The sequence below is a fragment of the Hemibagrus wyckioides genome, linkage group LG14 (assembly GCF_019097595.1).
Source record: "Hemibagrus wyckioides isolate EC202008001 linkage group LG14, SWU_Hwy_1.0, whole genome shotgun sequence".
NCBI classification, from domain to species: domain Eukaryota; kingdom Metazoa; phylum Chordata; class Actinopteri; order Siluriformes; family Bagridae; genus Hemibagrus; species Hemibagrus wyckioides.
Genome location: NC_080723.1, coordinates 18,702,170 through 18,728,854, shown reverse-complemented (window position 1 = coordinate 18,728,854; position 26,685 = coordinate 18,702,170). Strand labels below are relative to the sequence as shown.

The following is a 26,685-nucleotide window of genomic DNA, read 5'->3' as shown; positions in this document are numbered from 1 at the left end:
AAATTACGCAAAGAAATGGACTTCTTTAAACAATATATTATGAACTGATTTGTTCAAGGTAATAACAGCATGTGGGGAAGATTTACAACCACGTTGAAATAATGCATAATAATTTGCTATTATTGGTTCTGATGGTACTGAACCAATAGTACTGATGTATTCATTGATGGAGACTTCGTAGCACTTTTGTACGTTGTTCTGGATAAACTAATTCTGCAAAGACATTTTACCAAACAGGCAGCTGTCATTCACCTCCCGTGCTCAGAGTGGCGCACTTTCTGGCTTCTGATATGGGGGATTAGCTCAAATGGTAGAGCGCTCGCTTAGCATGCGAGAGGTAGCGGGATCGACGCCCGCATCCTCCAGTATGCTACCTGTTTTCACTGTAAGTTGCAGTCCCTAAATTGCAGCAGACTTAGATTACTACTGTAGAAACATCTATAAACAGGTATAGATAATATGTGTAGTTATATGTACAAAAAATACATATGAAAGCTCTCCTTCAGAGAAAATTTCTTCTTCCTAGTAATAACATTATGTGGAATAGGTTTACATCGACAGAAATGTTTCTATGTTGCGGAATCCAGGCCATGAAGAAATGAGACCGTTGTTTGACGGTCCTTCCCAGTTTTAGCATCGTACTCTAGTAAAGAGCTTGATGAATTCGTATTCATGGAATACTAGAGATGATTGTTGCGCAAGTCACAAGTAAGTTGCTTTTAACTTAAGGCTGATTTGTCCAGGTCAAAAAACAAGACCTTAACTTTATGCTATCCAGTGGATATTTACAGAAATTGCTTCTGGATGCTTGAATTTCCTCTGGGATCAATAAAATATCTATCTATCTATCTATCTATCTATCTATCTATCTATCTAGCTAGCTAGCTAGCTAGCTATGATCCAATCATTTTTAATGGGTAAGTGCAGTGAATGAGTCTGAAAGAAACTTCAAATTACGCAAAGAAATGGACTTCTTTAAACAATATATTATGAACTGATTTGTTCAAGGTTATAACAGCATGTGGGGCAGATTTACAACCACGTTGAAATAATGCATAATAATTTGCTATTATTGGTTCTGATGGTACTGAACCAATAGTACTGATGTATTCATTGATGGAGACTTCGTAGCACTTTTGTACGTTGTTCTGGATAAACTAATTCTGCAACGACATTTTACCAAACAGGCAGCTGTCATTCACCTCCCGTGCTCAGAGTGGCGCACTTTCTGCTTCTATACGTGGGGGATTAGCTCAAATGGTAGAGCGCTCGCTTTGCATGCGAGAAGTAGCGGGATCGATGCCGGCATCCTCCAGTATGCTACCGGTTTTCACTGTAAGTTGCAGTCCCTAAATTGCAATGGACTTAGATTACTACCCTAGAAACTGTCTATAAACAGGTATAGATAATATATGTAGTTATATGTACAAAAAATACATATGAAAGCTCTCCTTCAGAGAAAATTTCATGAAAATGATTTCTTCTTCCTAGTAATAACATTATGTGGAATAGGTTTACATCGACAGAAATGTTTCTATGTTGCGGAATCCAGGCCATGAAGAAATGAGACCGTTGTTTGACGGTCCTTCCCAGTTTTAGCATCGTATTCTAGTAAAGAGCTTGATGAATTCGTATTCATGGAATACTAGAGATGATTGTTGCGCAAGTCACAAGTAAGTTGCTTTTAACTTAAGGCTGATTTGTCCAGGTCAAAAAACAAGACCTTAACGTTATGCTATCCAGTGGATATTTACAGAAATTGCTTCTGGATGCTTGAATTTCCTCTGGGATCAATAAAATATCTATCTAGCTATCTAGCTATCTAGCTAGCTAGCTAGCTATGATCCAAACATTGTTAATGGGTAAGTGCAGTGAATGAGTCTGAAAGAAACTTCAAATAAATTAGTAATAACATTATGTGGAATAGGTTTACATCGACAGAAATGTTTCTATGTTGCGGAATCCAGGCCATGAAGAAATGAGACCGTTGTTTGACGGTCCTTCCCAGTTTTAGCATCGTATTCTAGTAAAGAGCTTGATGAATTCGTATTCATGGAATACTAGAGATGATTGTTGCGCAAGTCACAAGTAAGTTGCTTTTAACTTAAGGCTGATTTGTCCAGGTCAAAAAACAAGACCTTAACGTTATGCTATCCAGTGGATATTTACAGAAATTGCTTCTGGATGCTTGAATTTCCTCTGGGATAAATAAAATATCTATCTATCTATCTATCTATCTATCTATCTATCTATCTATCTATCTATCTATCTATCTATCTAGCTAGCTAGCTAGCTAGCTAGCTATGATCCAATCATGTTTAATGGGTAAGTGCAGTGAATGAGTCTGAAAGAAACTTCAAATTACGCAAAGAAATGGACTTCTTTAAACAATATATTATGAACTGATTTGTTCCAGGTAATAACAGCATGTGGGGCAGATTTACAACCACGTTGAAATAATGCATAATAATTTGCTATTATTGGTTCTGATGGTACTGAACCAATAGTACTGATGTATTCATTGATGGAGACTTCGTAGCACTTTTGTACGTTGTTCTGGATAAACTAATTCTGCAAAGACATTTTACCAAACAGGCAGCTGTCATTCACCTCCCGTGCTCAGAGTGGCGCACTTTCTGACTTCTAATGTGGGGGATTAGCTCAAATGGTAGAGCGCTCGCTTAGCATGCGAGAGGTAGCGGGATCGACGCCGGCATCCTCCAGTATGCTACTGTTTTCATTGTAAGTTGCAGTCCCTAAATTGCAACGGACTTAGATTACTACCATAGAAACATCTATAAACAGGTATAGATAATATATGTACAAAAAATACATATGAAAGCTCTCCTTCAGAGAAAATTTCATGAAAATGATTTCTTCTTCCTAGTAATAACATTATGTGGAATAGGTTTACATCGACAGAAATGTTTCTATGTTGCGGAATCCAGGCCATGAAGAAATGAGACCGTTGTTTGACGGTCCTTCCCAGTTTTAGCATCGTATTCTAGTAAAGAGCTTGATGAATTCGTATTCATGGAATACTAGAGATGATTGTTGCGCAAGTCACAAGTAAGTTGCTTTTAACTTAAGGCTGATTTGTCCAGGTCAAAAAACAAGACCTTAACTTTATGCTATCCAGTGGATATTTACAGAAATTGCTTCTGGATGCTTGAATTTCCTCTGGGATCAATAAAATATCTATCTATCTATCTATCTATCTATCTATCTAGCTAGCTAGCTAGCTAGCTATGATCCAATCGTTTTTAATGGGTAAGTGCAGTGAATGAGTCTGAAAGAAACTTCAAATTACGCAAAGAAATGGACTTCTTTAAACAATATATTATGAACTGATTTGTTCAAGGTAATAACAGCATGTGGGGAAGATTTACAACCACGTTGAAATAATGCATAATAATTTGCTATTATTGGTTCTGATGGTACTGAACCAATAGTACTGATGTATTCATTGATGGAGACTTCGTAGCACTTTTGTACGTTGTTCTGGATAAACTAATTCTGCAAAGACATTTTACCAAACAGGCAGCTGTCATTCACCTCCCGTGCTCAGAGTGGCGCACTTTCTGGCTTCTGATATGGGGGATTAGCTCAAATGGTAGAGCGCTCGCTTAGCATGCGAGAGGTAGCGGGATCGACGCCCGCATCCTCCAGTATGCTACCTGTTTTCACTGTAAGTTGCAGTCCCTAAATTGCAGCAGACTTAGATTACTACTGTAGAAACATCTATAAACAGGTATAGATAATATGTGTAGTTATATGTACAAAAAATACATATGAAAGCTCTCCTTCAGAGAAAATTTCTTCTTCCTAGTAATAACATTATGTGGAATAGGTTTACATCGACAGAAATGTTTCTATGTTGCGGAATCCAGGCCATGAAGAAATGAGACCGTTGTTTGACGGTCCTTCCCAGTTTTAGCATCGTACTCTAGTAAAGAGCTTGATGAATTCGTATTCATGGAATACTAGAGATGATTGTTGCGCAAGTCACAAGTAAGTTGCTTTTAACTTAAGGCTGATTTGTCCAGGTCAAAAAACAAGACCTTAACTTTATGCTATCCAGTGGATATTTACAGAAATTGCTTCTGGATGCTTGAATTTCCTCTGGGATCAATAAAATATCTATCTATCTATCTATCTATCTATCTATCTATCTATCTATCTATCTATCTATCTATCTATCTATCTATCTAGCTAGCTAGCTAGCTAGCTAGCTATGATCCAATCATTTTTAATGGGTAAGTGCAGTGAATGAGTCTGAAAGAAACTTCAAATTACGCAAAGAAATGGACTTCTTTAAACAATATATTATGAACTGATTTGTTCAAGGTTATAACAGCATGTGGGGCAGATTTACAACCACGTTGAAATAATGCATAATAATTTGCTATTATTGGTTCTGATGGTACTGAACCAATAGTACTGATGTATTCATTGATGGAGACTTCGTAGCACTTTTGTACGTTGTTCTGGATAAACTAATTCTGCAAAGACATTTTACCAAACAGGCAGCTGTCATTCACCTCCCGTGCTCAGAGTGGCGCACTTTCTGCTTCTATACGTGGGGGATTAGCTCAAATGGTAGAGCGCTCGCTTAGCATGCGAGAAGTAGCGGGATCGATGCCGGCATCCTCCAGTATGCTACCGGTTTTCACTGTAAGTTGCAGTCCCTAAATTGCAATGGACTTAGATTACTACCCTAGAAACTGTCTATAAACAGGTATAGATAATATATGTAGTTATATGTACAAAAAATACATATGAAAGCTCTCCTTCAGAGAAAATTTCATGAAAATGATTTCTTCTTCCTAGTAATAATATTATGTGGAATAGGTTTACATCGACAGAAATGTTTCTATGTTGCGGAATCCAGGCCATGAAGAAATGAGACCGTTGTTTGACGGTCCTTCCCAGTTTTAGCATCGTATTCTAGTAAAGAGCTTGATGAATTCGTATTCATGGAATACTAGAGATGATTGTTGCGCAAGTCACAAGTAAGTTGCTTTTAACTTAAGGCTGATTTGTCCAGGTCAAAAAACAAGACCTTAACGTTATGCTATCCAGTGGATATTTACAGAAATTGCTTCTGGATGCTTGAATTTCCTCTGGGATCAATAAAATATCTATCTATCTATCTATCTATCTATCTATCTATCTATCTATCTATCTATCTATCTATCTAGCTAGCTAGCTAGCTATGATCCAATCATGTTTAATGGGTAAGTGCAGTGAATGAGTCTGAAAGAAACTTCAAATTACGCAAAGAAATGGACTTCTTTAAACAATATATTATGAACTGATTTGTTCCAGGTAATAACAGCATGTGGGGCAGATTTACAACCACGTTGAAGTAATGCATAATAATTTGCTATTATTGGTTCTGATGGTACTGAACCAATAGTACTGATGTATTCATTGATGGAGACTTCGTAGCACTTTTGTACGTTGTTCTGGATAAACAAATTCTGCAAAGACATTTTACCAAACAGGCAGCTGTCATTCACCTCCCGTGCTCAGAGTGGCGCACTTTCCAACTTCTGATATGGGGGATTAGCTCAAATGGTAGAGCGCTCGCTTAGCATGCGAGAGGTAGCGGGATCGACGCCCGCATCCTCCAGTATGCTACCTGTTTTCACTGTAAGTTGCAGTCCCTAAATTGCAACAGACTTAGATTACTACCCTAGAAACATCTATAAACAGGTATAGATAATATATGTAGCTATATGTACAAAAAATACATATGAAAGCTCTCCTTCAGAGAAAATTTCATGAAAATGATTTCTTCTTCCTAGTAATAACATTATGTGGAATAGGTTTACATCGACAGAAATGTTTCTATGTTGCGGAATCCAGGCCATGAAGAAATGAGACCGTTGTTTGACGGTCCTTCCCAGTTTTAGCATCGTATTCTAGTAAAGAGCTTGATGAATTCGTATTCATGGAATACTAGAGATGATTGTTGCGCAAGTCACAAGTAAGTTGCTTTTAACTTAAGGCTGATTTGTCCAGGTCAAAAAACAAGACCTTAACGTTATGCTATCCAGTGGATATTTACAGAAATTGCTTCTGGATGCTTGAATTTCCTCTGGGATCAATAAAATATCTATCTATCTATCTATCTATCTATCTATCTATCTATCTATCTATCTATCTATCTATCTATCTATCTAGCTAGCTAGCTAGCTAGCTAGCTAGCTATGATCCAATCATTTTTAATGGGTAAGTGCAGTGAATGAGTCTGAAAGAAACTTCAAATTACGCAAAGAAATGGACTTCTTTAAACAATATATTATGAACTGATTTGTTCCAGGTAATAACAGCATGTGGGGCAGATTTACAACCACGTTGAAGTAATGCATAATAATTTGCTATTATTGGTTCTGATGGTACTGAACCAATAGTACTGATGTATTCATTGATGGAGACTTCGTAGCACTTTTGTACGTTGTTCTGGATAAACTAATTCTGCAAAGACATTTTACCAAACAGGCAGCTGTCATTCACCTCCCGTGCTCAGAGTGGCGCACTTTCTGCTTCTTGACGTGGGGGATTAGCTCAAATGGTAGAGCGCTCGCTTTGCATGCGAGAGGTAGCGGGACGATGCCCGCATCCTCCAGTATGCTACCGGTTTTCACTGTAAGTTGCAGTCCCTAAATTGCAATGGACTTAGATTACTACCCTAGAAACTGTCTATAAACAGGTATAGATAATATATGTAGTTATATGTACAAAAAATACATATGAAAGCTCTCCTTCAGAGAAAATTTCATGAAAATGATTTCTTCTTCCTAGTAATAACATTATGTGGAATAGGTTTACATCGACAGAAATGTTTCTATGTTGCGGAATCCAGGCCATGAAGAAATGAGACCGTTGTTTGACGGTCCTTCCCAGTTTTAGCATCGTATTCTAGTAAAGAGCTTGATGAATTCGTATTCATGGAATACTAGAGATGATTGTTGCGCAAGTCACAAGTAAGTTGCTTTTAACTTAAGGCTGATTTGTCCAGGTCAAAAAACAAGACCTTAACGTTATGCTATCCAGTGGATATTTACAGAAATTGCTTCTGGATGCTTGAATTTCCTCTGGGATCAATAAAATATCTATCTATCTATCTATCTATCTATCTATCTATCTATCTAGCTAGCTAGCTAGCTAGCTAGCTATGATCCAATCATGTTTAATGGGTAAGTGCAGTGAATGAGTCTGAAAGAAACTTCAAATTACGCAAAGAAATGGACTTCTTTAAACAATATATTATGAACTGATTTGTTCCAGGTAAAACAGCATGTGGGGCAGATTTACAACCACGTTGAAATAATGCATAATAATTTGCTATTATTGGTTCTGATGGTACTGAACCAATAGTACTGATGTATTCATTGATGGAGACTTCGTAGCACTTTTGTACGTTGTTCTGGATAAACTAATTCTGCAAAGACATTTTACCAAACAGGCAGCTGTCATTCACCTCCCGTGCTCAGAGTGGCGCACTTTCTGACTTCTGATGTGGGGGATTAGCTCAAATGGTAGAGCGCTCGCTTAGCATGCGAGAGGTAGCGAGATCGATGCCCGCATCCTCCAGTATGCTACCTGTTTTCACTTTAAGTTGCAGTCCCTAAATTGCAACGGACTTAGATTACTACCATAGAAACATCTATAAACAGGTATAGATAATATATGTACAAAAAATACATATGAAAGCTCTCCTTCAGAGAAAATTTCATGAAAATGATTTCTTCTTCCTAGTAATAACATTATGTGGAATAGGTTTACATCGACAGAAATGTTTCTATGTTGCGGAATCCAGGCCATGAAGAAATGAGACCGTTGTTTGACGGTCCTTCCCAGTTTTAGCATCGTATTCTAGTAAAGAGCTTGATGAATTCGTATTCATGGAATACTAGAGATGATTGTTGCGCAAGTCACAAGTAAGTTGCTTTTAACTTAAGGCTGATTTGTCCAGGTCAAAAAACAAGACCTTAACGTTATGCTATCCAGTGGATATTTACAGAAATTGCTTCTGGATGCTTGAATTTCCTCTGGGATCAATAAAATATCTATCTATCTATCTATCTATCTAGCTAGCTAACTAGCTAGCTATGATCCAAACATTGTTAATGGGTAAGTGCAGTGAATGAGTCTGAAAGAAACTTCAAATTACGCAAAGAAATGGACTTCTTTAAACAATATATTATGAACTGATTTGTTCCAGGTAATAACAGCATGTGGGGCAGATTTACAACCACGTTGAAGTAATGCATAATAATTTGCTATGATTGGTTCTGATGGTACTGAACCAATAGTACTGATGTATTCATTGATGGAGACTTCGTAGCACTTTTGTACGTTGTTCTGGATAAACAAATTCTGCAAAGACATTTTACCAAACAGGCAGCTGTCATTCACCTCCCGTGCTCAGAGTGGCGCACTTTCCGACTTCGGATATGGGGGATTAGCTCAAATGGTAGAGCGCTCGCTTAGCATGCGAGAGGTAGCTGGATCGACGCCCGCATCCTCCAGTATGCTACCTGTTTTCACTGTAAGTTGCAGTCCCTAAATTGCAACAGACTTAGATTACTACCCTAGAAACATCTATAAACAGGTATAGATAATATATGTAGCTATATGTACAAAAAATACATATGAAAGCTCTCCTTCAGAGAAAATTTCATGAAAATGATTTCTTCTTCCTAGTAATAACATTATGTGGAATAGGTTTACATCGACAGAAATGTTTCTATGTTGCGGAATCCAGGCCATGAAGAAATGAGACCGTTGTTTGACGGTCCTTCCCAGTTTTAGCATCGTATTCTAGTAAAGAGCTTGATGAATTCGTATTCATGGAATACTAGAGATGATTGTTGCGCAAGTCACAAGTAAGTTGCTTTTAACTTAAGGCTGATTTGTCCAGGTCAAAAAACAAGACCTTAACGCTATGCTATCCAGTGGATATTTACAGAAATTGCTTCTGGATGCTTGAATTTCCTCTGGGATCAATAAAATATCTATCTATCTATCTATCTATCTATCTATCTATCTATCTATCTATCTATCTATCTATCTAGCTAATTAGCTAGCTAGCTATGATCCAAACATTGTTAATGGGTAAGTGCAGTGAATGAGTCTGAAAGAAACTTCAAATTACGCAAAGAAATGGACTTCTTTAAACAATATATTATGAACTGATTTGTTCCAGGTAATAACAGCATGTGGGGCAGATTTACAACCACGTTGAAGTAATGCATAATAATTTGCTATTATTGGTTCTGATGGTACTGAACCAATAGTACTGATGTATTCATTGATGGAGACTTCGTAGCACTTTTGTACGTTGTTCTGGATAAACAAATTCTGCAAAGACATTTTACCAAACAGGCAGCTGTCATTCACCTCCCGTGCTCAGAGTGGCGCACTTTCCCACTTCTGATATGGGGGATTAGCTCAAATGGTAGAGCGCTCGCTTAGCATGCGAGAGGTAGCGGGATCGACGCCCGCATCCTCCAGTATGCTACCTGTTTTCACTGTAAGTTGCAGTCCCTAAATTGCAACAGACTTAGATTACTACCCTAGAAACATCTATAAACAGGTATAGATAATATATGTAGCTATATGTACAAAAAATACATATGAAAGCTCTCCTTCAGAGAAAATTTCATGAAAATGATTTCTTCTTCCTAGTAATAACATTATGTGGAATAGGTTTACATCGACAGAAATGTTTCTATGTTGCGGAATCCAGGCCATGAAGAAATGAGACCGTTGTTTGACGGTCCTTCCCAGTTTTAGCATCGTATTCTAGTAAAGAGCTTGATGAATTCGTATTCATGGAATACTAGAGATGATTGTTGCGCAAGTCACAAGTAAGTTGCTTTTAACTTAAGGCTGATTTGTCCAGGTCAAAAAACAAGACCTTAACGTTATGCTATCCAGTGGATATTTACAGAAATTGCTTCTGGATGCTTGAATTTCCTCTGGGATCAATAAAATATCTATCTATCTATCTATCTATCTATCTATCTATCTATCTATCTATCTATCTATCTATCTATGATCCAATCATTTTTAATGGGTAAGTGCAGTGAATGAGTCTGAAAGAAACTTCAAATTACGCAAAGAAATGGACTTCTTTAAACAATATATTATGAACTGATTTGTTCCAGGTAATAACAGCATGTGGGGCAGATTTACAACCACGTTGAAATAATGCATAATAATTTGCTATTATTGGTTCTGATGGTACTGAACCAATAGTACTGATGTATTCATTGATGGAGACTTCGTAGCACTTTTGTACGTTGTTCTGGATAAACTAATTCTGCAAAGACATTTTACCAAACAGGCAGCTGTCATTCACCTCCCGTGCTCAGAGTGGCGCACTTTCTGCTTCTTGACGTGGGGGATTAGCTCAAATGGTAGAGCGCTCGCTTTGCATGCGAGAAGTAGCGGGATCGATGCCCGCATCCTCCAGTATGCTACCGGTTTTCACTGTAAGTTGCAGTCCCTAAATTGCAACGGACTTAGATTACTACCGTAGAAACAGGTATAAATAATATGTGTAGTTATATGTACAAAAAATACATATGAAAGCTCTCCTTCAGAGAAAATTTCATGAAAATGATTTCTTCTTCCTAGTAATAACATTATGTGGAATAGGTTTACATCGACAGAAATGTTTCTATGTTGCGGAATCCAGGCCATGAAGAAATGAGACCGTTGTTTGACGGTCCTTCCCAGTTTTAGCATCGTACTCTAGTAAAGAGCTTGATGAATTCGTATTCATGGAATACTAGAGATGATTGTTGCGCAAGTCACAAGTAAGTTGCTTTTAACTTAAGGCTGATTTGTCCAGGTCAAAAAACAAGACCTTAACTTTATGCTATCCAGTGGATATTTACAGAAATTGCTTCTGGATGCTTGAATTTCCTCTGGGATCAATAAAATATCTATCTATCTATCTATATAGCTATCTAGCTAGCTAGCTAGCTAGCTATGATCCAATCATGTTTAATGGGTAAGTGCAGTGAATGAGTCTGAAAGAAACTTCAAATTACGCAAAGAAATGGACTTCTTTAAACAATATATTATGAACTGATTTGTTCCAGGTAATAACAGCATGTGGGGCAGATTTACAACCACGTTGAAATAATGCATAATAATTTGCTATTATTGGTTCTGATGGTACTGAACCAATAGTACTGATGTATTCATTGATGGAGACTTCGTAGCACTTTTGTACGTTGTTCTGGATAAACAAATTCTGCAAAGACATTTTACCAAACAGGCAGCTGTCATTCACCTCCCGTGCTCAGAGTGGCGCACTTTCTGACTTCTGACATGGGGGATTAGCTCAAATGGTAGAGCGCTCGCTTAGCATGCGAGAGGTAGCGGGATCGACGCCTGCATCCTCCAGTATGCTACCTGTTTTCACTGTAAGTTGCATTCCCTAAATTGCAACGGACTTAGATTACTACCCTAGAAACATCTATAAACAGGTATAGATAATATATGTAGCTATATGTACAAAAAATACATATGAAAGCTCTCCTTCAGAGAAAATTTCATGAAAATGATTTCTTCTTCCTAGTAATAACATTATGTGGAATAGGTTTACATCGACAGAAATGTTTCTATGTTGCGGAATCCAGGCCATGAAGAAATGAGACCGTTGTTTGACGGTCCTTCCCAGTTTTAGCATCGTATTCTAGTAAAGAGCTTGATGAATTCGTATTCATGGAATACTAGAGATGATTGTTGCGCAAGTCACAAGTAAGTTGCTTTTAACTTAAGGCTGATTTGTCTAGGTCAAAAAACAAGACCTTAACGTTATGCTATCCAGTGGATATTTACAGAAATTGCTTCTGGATGCTTAAATTTCCTCTGGGATCAATAAAATATCTATCTGTCTATCTATCTATCTAGCTATCTATCTAGCTAGCTAGCTAGCTAGCTAGCTAGCTATGATCCAATCATGTTTAATGGGTAAGTGCAGTGAATGAGTCTGAAAGAAACTTCAAATTACGCAAAGAAATGGACTTCTTTAAACAATATATTATGAACTGATTTGTTCCAGGTAATAACAGCATGTGGGGCAGATTTACAACCACGTTGAAGTAATGCATAATAATTTGCTATTATTGGTTCTGATGGTACTGAACCAATAGTACTGATGTATTCATTGATGGAGACTTCGTAGCACTTTTGTACGTTGTTCTGGATAAACAAATTCTGCAAAGACATTTTACCAAACAGGCAGCTGTCATTCACCTCCCGTGCTCAGAGTGGCGCACTTTCCCACTTCTGATATGGGGGATTAGCTCAAATGGTAGAGCGCTCGCTTAGCATGCGAGAGGTAGCGGGATCGACGCCCGCATCCTCCAGTATGCTACCTGTTTTCACTGTAAGTTGCAGTCCCTAAATTGCAACAGACTTAGATTACTACCCTAGAAACATCTATAAACAGGTATAGATAATATATGTAGCTATATGTACAAAAAATACATATGAAAGCTCTCCTTCAGAGAAAATTTCATGAAAATGATTTCTTCTTCCTAGTAATAACATTATGTGGAATAGGTTTACATCGACAGAAATGTTTCTATGTTGCGGAATCCAGGCCATGAAGAAATGAGACCGTTGTTTGACGGTCCTTCCCAGTTTTAGCATCGTATTCTAGTAAAGAGCTTGATGAATTCGTATTCATGGAATACTACAGATGATTGTTGCGCAAGTCACAAGTAAGTTGCTTTTAACTTAAGGCTGATTTGTCCAGGTCAAAAAACAAGACCTTAACGTTATGCTATCCAGTGGATATTTACAGAAATTGCTTCTGGATGCTTGAATTTCCTCTGGGATCAATAAAATATCTATCTATCTATCTATCTATCTATCTATCTATCTATCTATCTATGATCCAATCATTTTTAATGGGTAAGTGCAGTGAATGAGTCTGAAAGAAACTTCAAATTACGCAAAGAAATGGACTTCTTTAAACAATATATTATGAACTGATTTGTTCCAGGTAATAACAGCATGTGGGGCAGATTTACAACCACGTTGAAATAATGCATAATAATTTGCTATTATTGGTTCTGATGGTACTGAACCAATAGTACTGATGTATTCATTGATGGAGACTTCGTAGCACTTTTGTACGTTGTTCTGGATAAACTAATTCTGCAAAGACATTTTACCAAACAGGCAGCTGTCATTCACCTCCCGTGCTCAGAGTGGCGCACTTTCTGACTTCTGATGTGGGGGATTAGCTCAAATGGTAGAGTGCTCGCTTAGCATGCGAGAGGTAGCGGGATCGACGCCCGCATCCTCCAGTATGCTACCTGTTTTCACTGTAAGTTGCAGTCCCTAAATTGCAACGGGCTTAGATTACTACCATAGAAACATCTATAAACAGGTATAGATAATATATGTACAAAAAATACATATGAAAGCTCTCCTTCAGAGAAAATTTCATGAAAATGATTTCTTCTTCCTAGTAATAACATTATGTGGAATAGGTTTACATCGACAGAAATGTTTCTATGTTGCGGAATCCAGGCCATGAAGAAATGAGACCGTTGTTTGACGGTCCTTCCCAGTTTTAGCATCGTATTCTAGTAAAGAGCTTGATGAATTCGTATTCATGGAATACTAGAGATGATTGTTGCGCAAGTCACAAGTAAGTTGCTTTTAACTTAAGGCTGATTTGTCCAGGTCAAAAAACAAGACCTTAACGTTATGCTATCCAGTGGATATTTACAGAAATTGCTTCTGGATGCTTGAATTTCCTCTGGGATCAATAAAATGTCTATCTATCTATCTATCTATCTATCTATCTATCTATCTATCTATCTATCTATCTAGCTAGCTATCTATCTAGCTAGCTAGCTAGCTATGATCCAATCATGTTTAATGGGTAAGTGCAGTGAATGAGTCTGAAAGAAACTTCAAATTACGCAAAGAAATGGACTTCTTTAAACAATATATTATGAACTGATTTGTTCCAGGTAATAACAGCATGTGGGGCAGATTTACAACCACGTTGAAATAATGCATAATAATTTGCTATTATTGGTTCTGATGGTACTGAACCAATAGTACTGATGTATTCATTGATGGAGACTTCGTAGCACTTTTGTATGTTGTTCTGGATAAACTAATTCTGCAAAGACATTTTACCAAACAGGCAGCTGTCATTCACCTCCCGTGCTCAGAGTGGCGCACTTTCTGCTTCTTGACGTGGGGGATTAGCTCAAATGGTAGAGCGCTCGCTTTGCATGCTAGAAGTAGCGGGATCGATGCCCGCATCCTCCAGTATGCTACCGGTTTTCACTGTAAGTTGCAGTCCCTAAATTGCAACGGACTTAGATTACTACCATAGAAACAGGTATAAATAATATGTGTAGTTATATGTACAAAAAATACATATGAAAGCTCTCCTTCAGAGAAAATTTCATGAAAATGATTTCTTCTTCCTAGTAATAACATTATGTGGAATAGGTATACATCGACAGAAATGTTTCTATGTTGCGGAATCCAGGCCATGAAGAAATGAGACCGTTGTTTGACGGTCCTTCCCAGTTTTAGCATCGTACTCTAGTAAAGAGCTTGATGAATTCGTATTCATGGAATACTAGAGATGATTGTTGCGCAAGTCACAAGTAAGTTGCTTTTAACTTAAGGCTGATTTGTCCAGGTCAAAAAACAAGACCTTAACTTTATGCTATCCAGTGGATATTTACAGAAATTGCTTCTGGATGCTTGAATTTCCTCTGGGATCAATAAAATATCTATCTATCTATCTATCTAGCTATCTAGCTAGCTAGCTAGCTAGCTATGATCCAATCATTGTTAATGGGTAAGCGCAGTGAATGAGTCTGAAAGAAACTTCAAATTACGCAAAGAAATGGACTTCTTTAAACAATATATTATGAACTGATTTGTTCCAGGTAATAACAGCATGTGGGGCAGATTTACAACCACGTTGAAGTAATGCATAATAATTTGCTATTATTGGTTCTGATGGTACTGAACCAATAGTACTGATGTATTCATTGATGGAGACTTCGTAGCACTTTTGTACGTTGTTCTGGATAAACAAATTCTGCAAAGACATTTTACCAAACAGGCAGCTGTCATTCACCTCCCGTGCTCAGAGTGGCGCACTTTCTGACTTCCGACATGGGGGATTAGCTCAAATGGTAGAGCGCTCGCTTAGCATGCGAGAGGTAGCGGGATCGACACCCGCATCCTCCAGTATGCTGCCTGTTTTCACTGTAAGTTGCATTCCCTAAATTGCAACGGACTTAGATTACTACCCTAGAAACATCTATAAACAGGTATAGATAATATATGTAGCTATATGTACAAAAAATACATATGAAAGCTCTCCTTCAGAGAAAATTTCATGAAAATGATTTCTTCTTCCTAGTAATAACATTATGTGGAATAGGTTTACATCGACAGAAATGTTTCTATGTTGCGGAATCCAGGCCATGAAGAAATGAGACCGTTGTTTGACGGTCCTTTCCAGTTTTAGCATCGTACTCTAGTAAAGAGCTTGATGAATTCGTATTCATGGAATACTAGAGATGATTGTTGCGCAAGTCACAAGTAAGTTGCTTTTAACTTAAGGCTGATTTGTCCAGGTCAAAAAACAAGACCTTAACGTTATGCTATCCAGTAGATATTTACAGAAATTGCTTCTGGATGCTTGAATTTCCTCTGAGATCAATAAAATATCTATCTATCTATCTATCTATCTATCTATCTATCTATCTATCTATCTAGCTAGCTAGCTAGCTAGCTAGCTAGCTAGCTATGATCCAATCATGTTTAATGGGTAAGTGCAGTGAATGAGTCTGAAAGAAACTTCAAATTACGCAAAGAAATGGACTTCTTTAAACAATATATTATGAACTGATTTGTTCCAGGTAATAACAGCATGTGGGGCAGATTTACAACCACGTTGAAATAATGCATAATAATTTGCTATTATTGGTTCTGATGGTACTGAACCAATAGTACTGATGTATTCATTGATGGAGACTTCGTAGCACTTTTGTACGTTGTTCTGGATAAACTAATTCTGCAAAGACATTTTACCAAACAGGCAGCTGTCATTCACCTCCCGTGCTCAGAGTGGCGCACTTTCTGACTTCTAATGTTGGGGATTAGCTCAAATGGTAGAGCGCTCGCTTAGCATGCGAGAGGTAGCGAGATCGACGCCCGCATCCTCCAGTATGCTACCTATTTTCATTGTAAGTTGCAGTCCCTAAATTGCAACGGACTTAGATTACTACCATAGAAACATCTATAAACAGGTATAGATAATATATGTACAAAAAATACATATGAAAGCTCTCCTTCAGAGAAAATTTCATGAAAATGATTTCTTCTTCCTAGTAATAACATTATGTGGAATAGGTTTACATCGACAGAAATGTTTCTATGTTGCGGAATCCAGGCCATGAAGAAATGAGACCGTTGTTTGACGGTCCTTCCCAGTTTTAGCATCGTATTCTAGTAAAGAGCTTGATGAATTCGTATTCATGGAATACTAGAGATGATTGTTGCGCAAGTCACAAGTAAGTTGCTTTTAACTTAAGGCTGATTTGTCCAGGTCAAAAAACAAGACCTTAACTTTATGCTATCCAGTGGATATTTACAGAAATTGCTTCTGGATGCTTGAATTTCCTCTGGGATCAATAAAATATCTATCTATCTATCTATCTAGCTAGTTAGCTAGCTAGCTAGCTATGATCCAATCATTTTTAATGGGTAAGTGCAGTGAATGAGTCTGAAAGAAACTTCAAATTACGCAAAGAAATGGACTTCTTTAAACAATATATTATGAACTGATTTGTTCCAGGTAATAACAGCATGTGGGGCAGATTTACAACCACGTTGAAATAATGCATAATAATTTGCTATTATTGGTTCTGATGGTACTGAACCAATAGTACTGATGTATTCATTGATGGAGACTTCGTAGCACTTTTGTACGTTGTTCTGGATAAACTAATTCTGCAAAGACATTTTACCAAACAGGCAGCTGTCATTCACCTCCCGTGCTCAGAGTGGCGCACTTTCTGTTTCTTGACGTGGGGGATTAGCTCAAATGGTAGAGCGCTCGCTTTGCATGCGAGAGAGTAGCGCGATCGATGCCCGCATCCTCCAGTATGCTACTGGTTTTCACTGTAAGTTGCAGTCCCTAAATTGCAATGGACTTAGATTACTACCCTAGAAACAGGTATAGATAATTTATGTAGTTATATGTACAAAAAATACATATGAAAGCTCTCCTTCAGAGAAAATTTCATGAAAATGATTTCTTCTTCCTAGCAATAACATTATGTGGAATAGGTTTACATCGACAGAAATGTTTCTATGTTGCGGAATCCAGGCCATGAAGAAATGAGACCGTTGTTTGACGGTCCTTTCCAGTTTTAGCATCGTATTCTAGTAAAGAGCTTGATGAATTCGTATTCATGGAATACTACAGATGATTGTTGCGCAAGTCACAAGTAAGTTGCTTTTAACTTAAGGCTGATTTGTCCAGGTCAAAAAACAAGACCTTAACGTTATGCTATCCAGTGGATATTTACAGAAATTGCTTCTGGATGCTTGAATTTCCTCTGGGATCAATAAAATATCTATCTATCTATCTAGCTAGCTAGCTAGCTAGCTAGCTAGCTATGATCCAAACATTGTTAATGGGTAAGTGCAGTGAATGAGTCTGAAAGAAACTTCAAATAAATTAGTAATAACATTATGTGGAATAGGTTTACATCGACAGAAATGTTTCTATGTTGCGGAATCCAGGCCATGAAGAAATGAGACCGTTGTTTGACGGTCCTTCCCAGTTTTAGCATCGTACTCTAGTAAAGAGCTTGATGAATTCGTATTCATGGAATACTAGAGATGATTGTTGCGCAAGTCACAAGTAAGTTGCTTTTAACTTAAGGCTGATTTGTCCAGGTCAAAAAACAAGACCTTAACGTTATGCTATCCAGTGGATATTTACAGAAATTGCTTCTGGATGCTTGAATTTCCTCTGGGATCAATAAAATATCTATCTATCTATCTATCTAGCTAGCTAGCTAGCTAGCTTTGATCCAATCATGTTTAATGGGTAAGTGCAGTGAATGAGTCTGAAAGAAACTTCAAATTACGCAAAGAAATGGACTTCTTTAAACAATATATTATGAACTGATTTGTTCCAGGTAATAACAGCATGTGGGGCAGATTTACAACCACGTTGAAATAATGCATAATAATTTGCTATTATTGGTTCTGATGGTACTGAACCAATAGTACTGATGTATTCATTGATGGAGACTTCGTAGCACTTTTGTACGTTGTTCTGGATAAACTAATTCTGCAAAGACATTTTACCAAACAGGCAGCTGTCATTCACCTCCCGTGCTCAGAGTGGCGCACTTTCCCACTTCTGATATGGGGGATTAGCTCAAATGGTAGAGCGCTCGCTTAGCATGCGAGAGGTAGCGGGATCGACGCCCGCATCCTCCAGTATGCTACCTGTTTTCACTGTAAGTTGCAGTCCCTAAATTGCAACGGGCTTAGATTACTACCATAGAAACATCTATAAACAGGTATAGATAATATATGTACAAAAAATACATATGAAAGCTCTCCTTCAGAGAAAATTTCATGAAAATGATTTCTTCTTCCTAGTAATAACATTATGTGGAATAGGTTTACATCGACAGAAATGTTTCTATGTTGCGGAATCCAGGCCATGAAGAAATGAGACCGTTGTTTGACGGTCCTTCCCAGTTTTAGCATCGTATTCTAGTAAAGAGCTTGATGAATTCGTATTCATGGAATACTAGAGATGATTGTTGCGCAAGTCACAAGTAAGTTGCTTTTAACTTAAGGCTGATTTGTCCAGGTCAAAAAACAAGACCTTAACGCTATGCTATCCAGTGGATATTTACAGAAATTGCTTCTGGATGCTTGAATTTCCTCTGGGATCAATAAAATATCTATCTATCTATCTATCTATCTATCTATCTATCTATCTATCTATCTATCTAGCTAATTAGCTAGCTAGCTATGATCCAAACATTGTTAATGGGTAAGTGCAGTGAATGAGTCTGAAAGAAACTTCAAATTACGCAAAGAAATGGACTTCTTTAAACAATATATTATGAACTGATTTGTTCCAGGTAATAACAGCATGTGGGGCAGATTTACAACCACGTTGAAGTAATGCATAATAATTTGCTATTATTGGTTCTGATGGTACTGAACCAATAGTACTGATGTATTCATTGATGGAGACTTCGTAGCACTTTTGTACGTTGTTCTGGATAAACAAATTCTGCAAAGACATTTTACCAAACAGGCAGCTGTCATTCACCTCCCGTGCTCAGAGTGGCGCACTTTCCCACTTCTGATATGGGGGATTAGCTCAAATGGTAGAGCGCTCGCTTAGCATGCGAGAGGTAGCGGGATCGACGCCCGCATCCTCCAGTATGCTACCTGTTTTCACTGTAAGTTGCAGTCCCTAAATTGCATCAGACTTAGATTACTACCCTAGAAACTGTCTATAAACAGGTATAGATAATATATGTACAAAAAATACATATGAAAGCTCTCCTTCAGAGAAAATTTCATGAAAATGATTTCTTCTTCCTAGTAATAACATTATGTGGAATAGGTTTACATCGACAGAAATGTTTCTATGTTGCGGAATCCAGGCCATGAAGAAATGAGACCGTTGTTTGACGGTCCTTCCCAGTTTTAGCATCGTATTCTAGTAAAGAGCTTGATGAATTCGTATTCATGGAATACTAGAGATGATTGTTGCGCAAGTCACAAGTAAGTTGCTTTTAACTTAAGGCTGATTTGTCCAGGTCAAAAAACAAGACCTTAACGTTATGCTATCCAGTGGATATTTACAGAAATTGCTTCTGGATGCTTGAATTTCCTCTGGGATCAATAAAATATCTATCTATCTATCTATCTATCTATCTATCTATCTATCTATCTATGATCCAATCATTTTTAATGGGTAAGTGCAGTGAATGAGTCTGAAAGAAACTTCAAATTACGCAAAGAAATGGACTTCTTTAAACAATATATTATGAACTGATTTGTTCCAGGTAATAACAGCATGTGGGGCAGATTTACAACCACGTTGAAATAATGCATAATAATTTGCTATTATTGGTTCTGATGGTACTGAACCAATAGTACTGATGTATTCATTGATGGAGACTTCGTAGCACTTTTGTACGTTGTTCTGGATAAACTAATTCTGCAAAGACATTTTACCAAACAGGCAGCTGTCATTCACCTCCCGTGCTCAGAGTGGCGCACTTTCTGCTTCTTGACGTGGGGGATTAGCTCAAATGGTAGAGCGCTCGCTTTGCATGCGAGAAGTAGCGGGATCGATGCCCGCATCCTCCAGTATGCTACCGGTTTTCACTGTAAGTTGCAGTCCCTAAATTGCAACGGACTTAGATTACTACCATAGAAACATCTATAAACAGGTATAGATAATATGTGTAGTTATATGTACAAAAAATACATATGAAAGCTCTCCTTCAGAGAAAATTTCATGAAAATGATTTCTTCTTCCTAGTAATAACATTATGTGGAATAGGTTTACATCGACAGAAATGTTTCTATGTTGCGGAATCCAGGCCATGAAGAAATGAGACCGTTGTTTGACGGTCCTTCCCAGTTTTAGCATCGTACTCTAGTAAAGAGCTTGATGAATTCGTATTCATGGAATACTAGAGATGATTGTTGCGCAAGTCACAAGTAAGTTGCTTTTAACTTAAGGCTGATTTGTCCAGGTCAAAAAACAAGACCTTAACTTTATGCTATCCAGTGGATATTTACAGAAATTGCTTCTGGATGCTTGAATTTCCTCTGGGATCAATAAAATATCTATCTATCTATCTATCTAGCTAGCTAGCTAGCTAGCTATGATCCAATCATTTTTAATGGGTAAGTGCAGTGAATGAGTCTGAAAGAAACTTCAAATTACGCAAAGAAATGGACTTCTTTAAACAATATATTATGAACTGATTTGTTCCAGGTAATAACAGCATGTGGGGCAGATTTACAACAACGTTGAAATAATGCATAATAATTTGCTATTATTGGTTCTGATGGTACTGAACCAATAGTACTGATGTATTCATTGATGGAGACTTCGTAGCACTTTTGTACGTTGTTCTGGATAAACTAATTCTGCAAAGACATTTTACCAAACAGGCAACTGTCATTCACCTCCCGTGCTCAGAGTGGCGCACTTTCTGTCTTCTGATATGGGGGATTAGCTCAAATGGTAGAGCGCTCGCTTAGCATGCGAGAGGTAGCGGGATCGACGCCCGCATCCTCCAGTATGCTACCTGTTTTCACTGTAAGTTGCAGTCCCTAAATTGCAGCAGACTTAGATTACTACCATAGAAACAGGTATAGATAATATGTGTAGTTATATGTACAAAAAATACATATGAAAGCTCTCCTTCAGAGAAAATTTCTTCTTCCTAGTAATAACATTATGTGGAATAGGTTTACATCGACAGAAATGTTTCTATGTTGCGGAATCCAGGCCATGAAGAAATGAGACCGTTGTTTGACGGTCCTTCCCAGTTTTAGCATCGTACTCTAGTAAAGAGCTTGATGAATTCGTATTCATGGAATACTAGAGATGATTGTTGCGCAAGTCACAAGTAAGTTGCTTTTAACTTAAGGCTGATTTGTCCAGGTCAAAAAACAAGACCTTAACGTTATGCTATCCAGTGGATATTTACAGAAATTGCTTCTGGATGCTTGAATTTCCTCTGGGATCAATAAAATATCTATCTAGCTATCTAGCTAGCTAGCTATGATCCAAACATTGTTAATGGGTAAGTGCAGTGAATGAGTCTGAAAGAAACTTCAAATTACGCAAAGAAATGGACTTCTTTAAACAATATATTATGAACTGATTTGTTCCAGGTAATAACAGCATGTGGGGCAGATTTACAACCACGTTGAAGTAATGCATAATAATTTGCTATTATTGGTTCTGATGGTACTGAACCAATAGTACTGATGTATTCATTGATGGAGACTTCGTAGCACTTTTGTACGTTGTTCTGGATAAACAAATTCTGCAAAGACATTTTACCAAATAGGCAGCTGTCATTCACCTCCCGTGCTCAGAGTGGCGCACTTTCCGACTTCTGATATGGGGGATTAGCTCAAATGGTAGAGCGCTCGCTTAGCATGCGAGAGGTATGAGTCTGAAAGAAACTTCAAATTACGCAAAGAAATGGACTTCTTTAAACAATATATTATGAACTGATTTGTTCCAGGTAATAACAGCATGTGGGGCAGATTTACAACCACGTTGAAATAATGCATAATAATTTGCTATTATTGGTTCTGATGGTACTGAACCAATAGTACTGATGTATTCATTGATGAAGACTTCGTAGCACTTTTGTACGTTGTTCTGGATAAACTAATTCTGCAAAGACATTTTACCAAACAGGCAGCTGTCATTCACCTCCCGTGCTCAGAGTGGCGCACTTTCTGTCTTCTGATATGGGGGATTAGCTCAAATGGTAGAGCGCTCGCTTAGCATGCGAGAGATAGCGCGATCGACGCCCGCATTCTCCAGTAAGCTACCTGTTTTCGCTGTAAGTTGCAGTCCCTAAATTGCAGCAGACTTAGATTACTACCATAGAAACAGGTATAGATAATATATGTAGTTATATGTACAAAAAATACATATGAAAGCTCTCCTTCAGAGAAAATTTCATGAAAATGATTTCTTCTTCCTAGTAATAACATTATGTGGAATAGGTTTACATCGACAGAAATGTTTCTATGTTGCGGAATCCAGGCCATGAAGAAATGAGACCGTTGTTTGACGGTCCTTTCCAGTTTTAGCATCGTACTCTAGTAAAGAGCTTGATGAATTCGTATTCATGGAATACTAGAGATGATTGTTGCGCAAGTCACAAGTAAGTTGCTTTTAACTTAAGGCTGATTTGTCCAGGTCAAAAAACAAGACCTTAACGTTATGCTATCCAGTAGATATTTACAGAAATTGCTTCTGGATGCTTGAATTTCCTCTGGGATCAATAAAATATCTATCTATCTATCTATCTATCTATCTAGCTAGCTAGCTAGCTAGCTATGATCCAATCATGTTTAATGGGTAAGTGCAGTGAATGAGTCTGAAAGAAACTTCAAATTACGCAAAGAAATGGACTTCTTTAAACAATATATTATGAACTGATTTGTTCCAGGTAATAACAGCATGTGGGGCAGATTTACAACCACGTTGAAATAATGCATAATAATTTGCTATTATTGGTTCTGATGGTACTGAACCAATAGTACTGATGTATTCATTGATGGAGACTTCGTAGCACTTTTGTACGTTGTTCTGGATAAACTAATTCTGCAAAGACATTTTACCAAACAGGCAGCTGTCATTCACCTCCCGTGCTCAGAGTGGCGCACTTTCTGCTTCTTGATGTGGGGGATTAGCTCAAATGGTAGAGCGCTCGCTTTGCATGCGAGAAGTAGCGGGATCGATGCCCGCATCCTCCAGTATGCTACCGGTTTTCACTGTAAGTTGCAGTCCCTAAATAGCAACAGACTTAGATTACTACCATAGAAACTGTCTATAAACAGGTATAGATAATATATGTAGTTATATGTACAAAAAATACATATGAAAGCTCTCCTTCAGAGAAAATTTCATGAAAATGATTTCTTCTTCCTAGTAATAACATTATGTGGAATAGGTTTACATCGACAGAAATGTTTCTATGTTGCGGAATCCAGGCCATGAAGAAATGAGACCGTTGTTTGACGGTCCTTCCCAGTTTTAGCATCGTATTCTAGTAAAGAGCTTGATGAATTCGTATTCATGGAATACTAGAGATGATTGTTGCGCAAGTCACAAGTAAGTTGCTTTTAACTTAAGGCTGATTTGTCCAGGTCAAAAAACAAGACCTTAACTTTATGCTATCCAGTGGATATTTACAGAAATTGCTTCTGGATGCTTGAATTTCCTCTGGGATCAATAAAATATCTATCTATCTATCTATCTATCTATCTAGCTAGCTAGCTAGCTAGTTAGCTAGCTAGCTAGCTATGATCCAATCATTTTTAATGGGTAAGTGCAGTGAATGAGTCTGAAAGAAACTTCAAATTACGCAAAGAAATGGACTTCTTTAAACAATATATTATGAACTGATTTGTTCCAGGTAATAACAGCATGTGGGGCAGATTTACAACCACGTTGAAATAATGCATAATAATTTACTATTATTGGTTCTGATGGTACTGAACCAATAGTACTGATGTATTCATTGATGGAGACTTCGTAGCACTTTTGTACGTTGTTCTGGATAAACTAATTCTGCAAAGACATTTTACCAAACAGGCAGCTGTCATTCACCTCCCGTGCTCAGAGTGGCGCACTTTCTGTTTCTTGACGTGGGGGATTAGCTCAAATGGTAGAGCGCTCGCTTTGCATGCGAGAAGTAGCGGGATCAATGCCCGCATCCTCCAGTATGCTACCGGTTTTCACTGTAAGTTGCAGTCCCTAAATTGCAATGGACTTAGATTACTACCCTAGAAACTGTCTATAAACAGGTATAGATAATTTATGTAGTTATATGTACAAAAAATACATATGAAAGCTCTCCTTCAGAGAAAATTTCATGAAAATGATTTCTTCTTCCTAGCAATAACATTATGTGGAATAGGTTTACATCGACAGAAATGTTTCTATGTTGCGGAATCCAGGCCATGAAGAAATGAGACCGTTGTTTGACGGTCCTTCCCAGTTTTAGCATCGTATTCTAGTAAAGAGCTTGATGAATTCGTATTCATGGAATACTACAGATGATTGTTGCGCAAGTCACAAGTAAGTTGCTTTTAACTTAAGGCTGATTTGTCCAGGTCAAAAAACAAGACCTTAACGTTATGCTATCCAGTGGATATTTACAGAAATTGCTTCTGGATGCTTGAATTTCCTCTGGGATCAATAAAATATCTATCTATCTATCTAGCTAGCTAGCTAGCTAGCTAGCTAGCTATGATCCAAACATTGTTAATGGGTAAGTGCAGTGAATGAGTCTGAAAGAAACTTCAAATAAATTAGTAATAACATTATGTGGAATAGGTTTACATCGACAGAAATGTTTCTATGTTGCGGAATCCAGGCCATGAAGAAATGAGACCGTTGTTTGACGGTCCTTCCCAGTTTTAGCATCGTACTCTAGTAAAGAGCTTGATGAATTCGTATTCATGGAATACTAGAGATGATTGTTGCGCAAGTCAAAAGTAAGTTGCATTTAACTTAAGGCTGATTTGTCTAGGTCAAAAAACAAGACCTTAACGTTATGCTATCCAGTAGATATTTACAGAAATTGCTTCTGGATGCTTGAATTTCCTCTGGGATCAATAAAATATCTATCTATCTATCTATCTAGCTATCTAGCTAGCTAGCTAGCTATGATCCAATCATGTTTAATGGGTAAGTGCAGTGAATGAGTCTGAAAGAAACTTCAAATTACGCAAAGAAATGGACTTCTTTAAACAATATATTATGAACTGATTTGTTCAAGGTAATAACAGCATGTGGGGCAGATTTACAACCACGTTGAAATAATGCATAATAATTTGCTATTATTGGTTCTGATGGTACTGAACCAATAGTACTGATGTATTCATTGATGGAGACTTCGTAGCACTTTTGTATGTTGTTCTGGATAAACTAATTCTGCAAAGACATTTTACCAAACAGGCAGCTGTCATTCACCTCCCGTGCTCAGAGTGGCGCACTTTCTGGCTTCTGATATGGGGGATTAGCTCAAATGGTAGAGCGCTTGCTTAGCATGCGAGAGGTAGCGGGATCGACGCCCGCATCCTCCAGTATGCTACCTGTTTTCACTGTAAATTGCAGTCCCTAAATTGCAGCAGACTTAGATTACTACCATAGAAACATCTATAAACAGGTATTGATAATATATGTACTTATATGTACAAAAAATACATATGAAAGCTCTCCTTCAGAGAAAATTTCATGAAAATGATTTCTTCTTCCTAGTAATAACATTATGTGGAATAGGTTTACATCGACAGAAATGTTTCTATGTTGCGGAATCCAGGCCATGAAGAAATGAGACCGTTGTTTGACGGTCCTTCCCAGTTTTAGCATCGTACTCTAGTAAAGAGCTTGATGAATTCGTATTCATGGAATACTAGAGATGATTGTTGCGCAAGTCACAAGTAAGTTGCTTTTAACTTAAGGCTGATTTGTCCAGGTCAAAAAACAAGACCTTAACTTTATGCTATCCAGTGGATATTTACAGAAATTGCTTCTGGATGCTTGAATTTCCTCTGGGATCAATAAAATATCTATCTATCTATCTATCTAGCTAGCTAGCTAGCTAGCTATGATCCAATCATTTTTAATGGGTAAGTGCAGTGAATGAGTCTGAAAGAAACTTCAAATTACGCAAAGAAATGGACTTCTTTAAACAATATATTATGAACTGATTTGTTCCAGGTAATAACAGCATGTGGGGCAGATTTACAACCACGTTGAAATAATGCATAATAATTTGCTATTATCGGTTCTGATGGTACTGAACCAATAGTACTGATGTATTCATT

The 26,685-nt window shown here is 37.6% G+C and overlaps 9 non-coding genes across 9 annotated transcripts; all 9 read left to right on the top strand.

The window, feature by feature from the left end:
* The first annotated feature begins 292 nt into the window (after nt 1-292).
* Nucleotides 293-365, top strand: trnaa-agc (transfer RNA alanine (anticodon AGC)). The gene has a single exon. It is a non-coding gene; the product is annotated as a tRNA-Ala (tRNA).
* A 3,230-nt stretch (nt 366-3,595) lies between these two features.
* trnaa-agc (transfer RNA alanine (anticodon AGC)) lies at nt 3,596-3,668 on the top strand. Its single transcript has one exon. It is a non-coding gene; the product is annotated as a tRNA-Ala (tRNA).
* A 1,894-nt stretch (nt 3,669-5,562) lies between these two features.
* Nucleotides 5,563-5,635, top strand: trnaa-agc (transfer RNA alanine (anticodon AGC)). The gene has a single exon. It is a non-coding gene; the product is annotated as a tRNA-Ala (tRNA).
* A 3,816-nt stretch (nt 5,636-9,451) lies between these two features.
* Nucleotides 9,452-9,524, top strand: trnaa-agc (transfer RNA alanine (anticodon AGC)). The gene has a single exon. It is a non-coding gene; the product is annotated as a tRNA-Ala (tRNA).
* A 2,801-nt stretch (nt 9,525-12,325) lies between these two features.
* Nucleotides 12,326-12,398, top strand: trnaa-agc (transfer RNA alanine (anticodon AGC)). The gene has a single exon. It is a non-coding gene; the product is annotated as a tRNA-Ala (tRNA).
* Nucleotides 12,399-15,197: 2,799 nt separating this feature from the next.
* On the top strand, nt 15,198-15,270 carry trnaa-agc (transfer RNA alanine (anticodon AGC)). The gene has a single exon. It is a non-coding gene; the product is annotated as a tRNA-Ala (tRNA).
* A 3,203-nt stretch (nt 15,271-18,473) lies between these two features.
* On the top strand, nt 18,474-18,546 carry trnaa-agc (transfer RNA alanine (anticodon AGC)). The gene has a single exon. It is a non-coding gene; the product is annotated as a tRNA-Ala (tRNA).
* Nucleotides 18,547-19,439: 893 nt separating this feature from the next.
* trnaa-agc (transfer RNA alanine (anticodon AGC)) lies at nt 19,440-19,512 on the top strand. The gene has a single exon. It is a non-coding gene; the product is annotated as a tRNA-Ala (tRNA).
* Nucleotides 19,513-21,322: 1,810 nt separating this feature from the next.
* Nucleotides 21,323-21,395, top strand: trnaa-agc (transfer RNA alanine (anticodon AGC)). The gene has a single exon. It is a non-coding gene; the product is annotated as a tRNA-Ala (tRNA).
* The last annotated feature ends 5,290 nt before the right edge of the window (nt 21,396-26,685 follow it).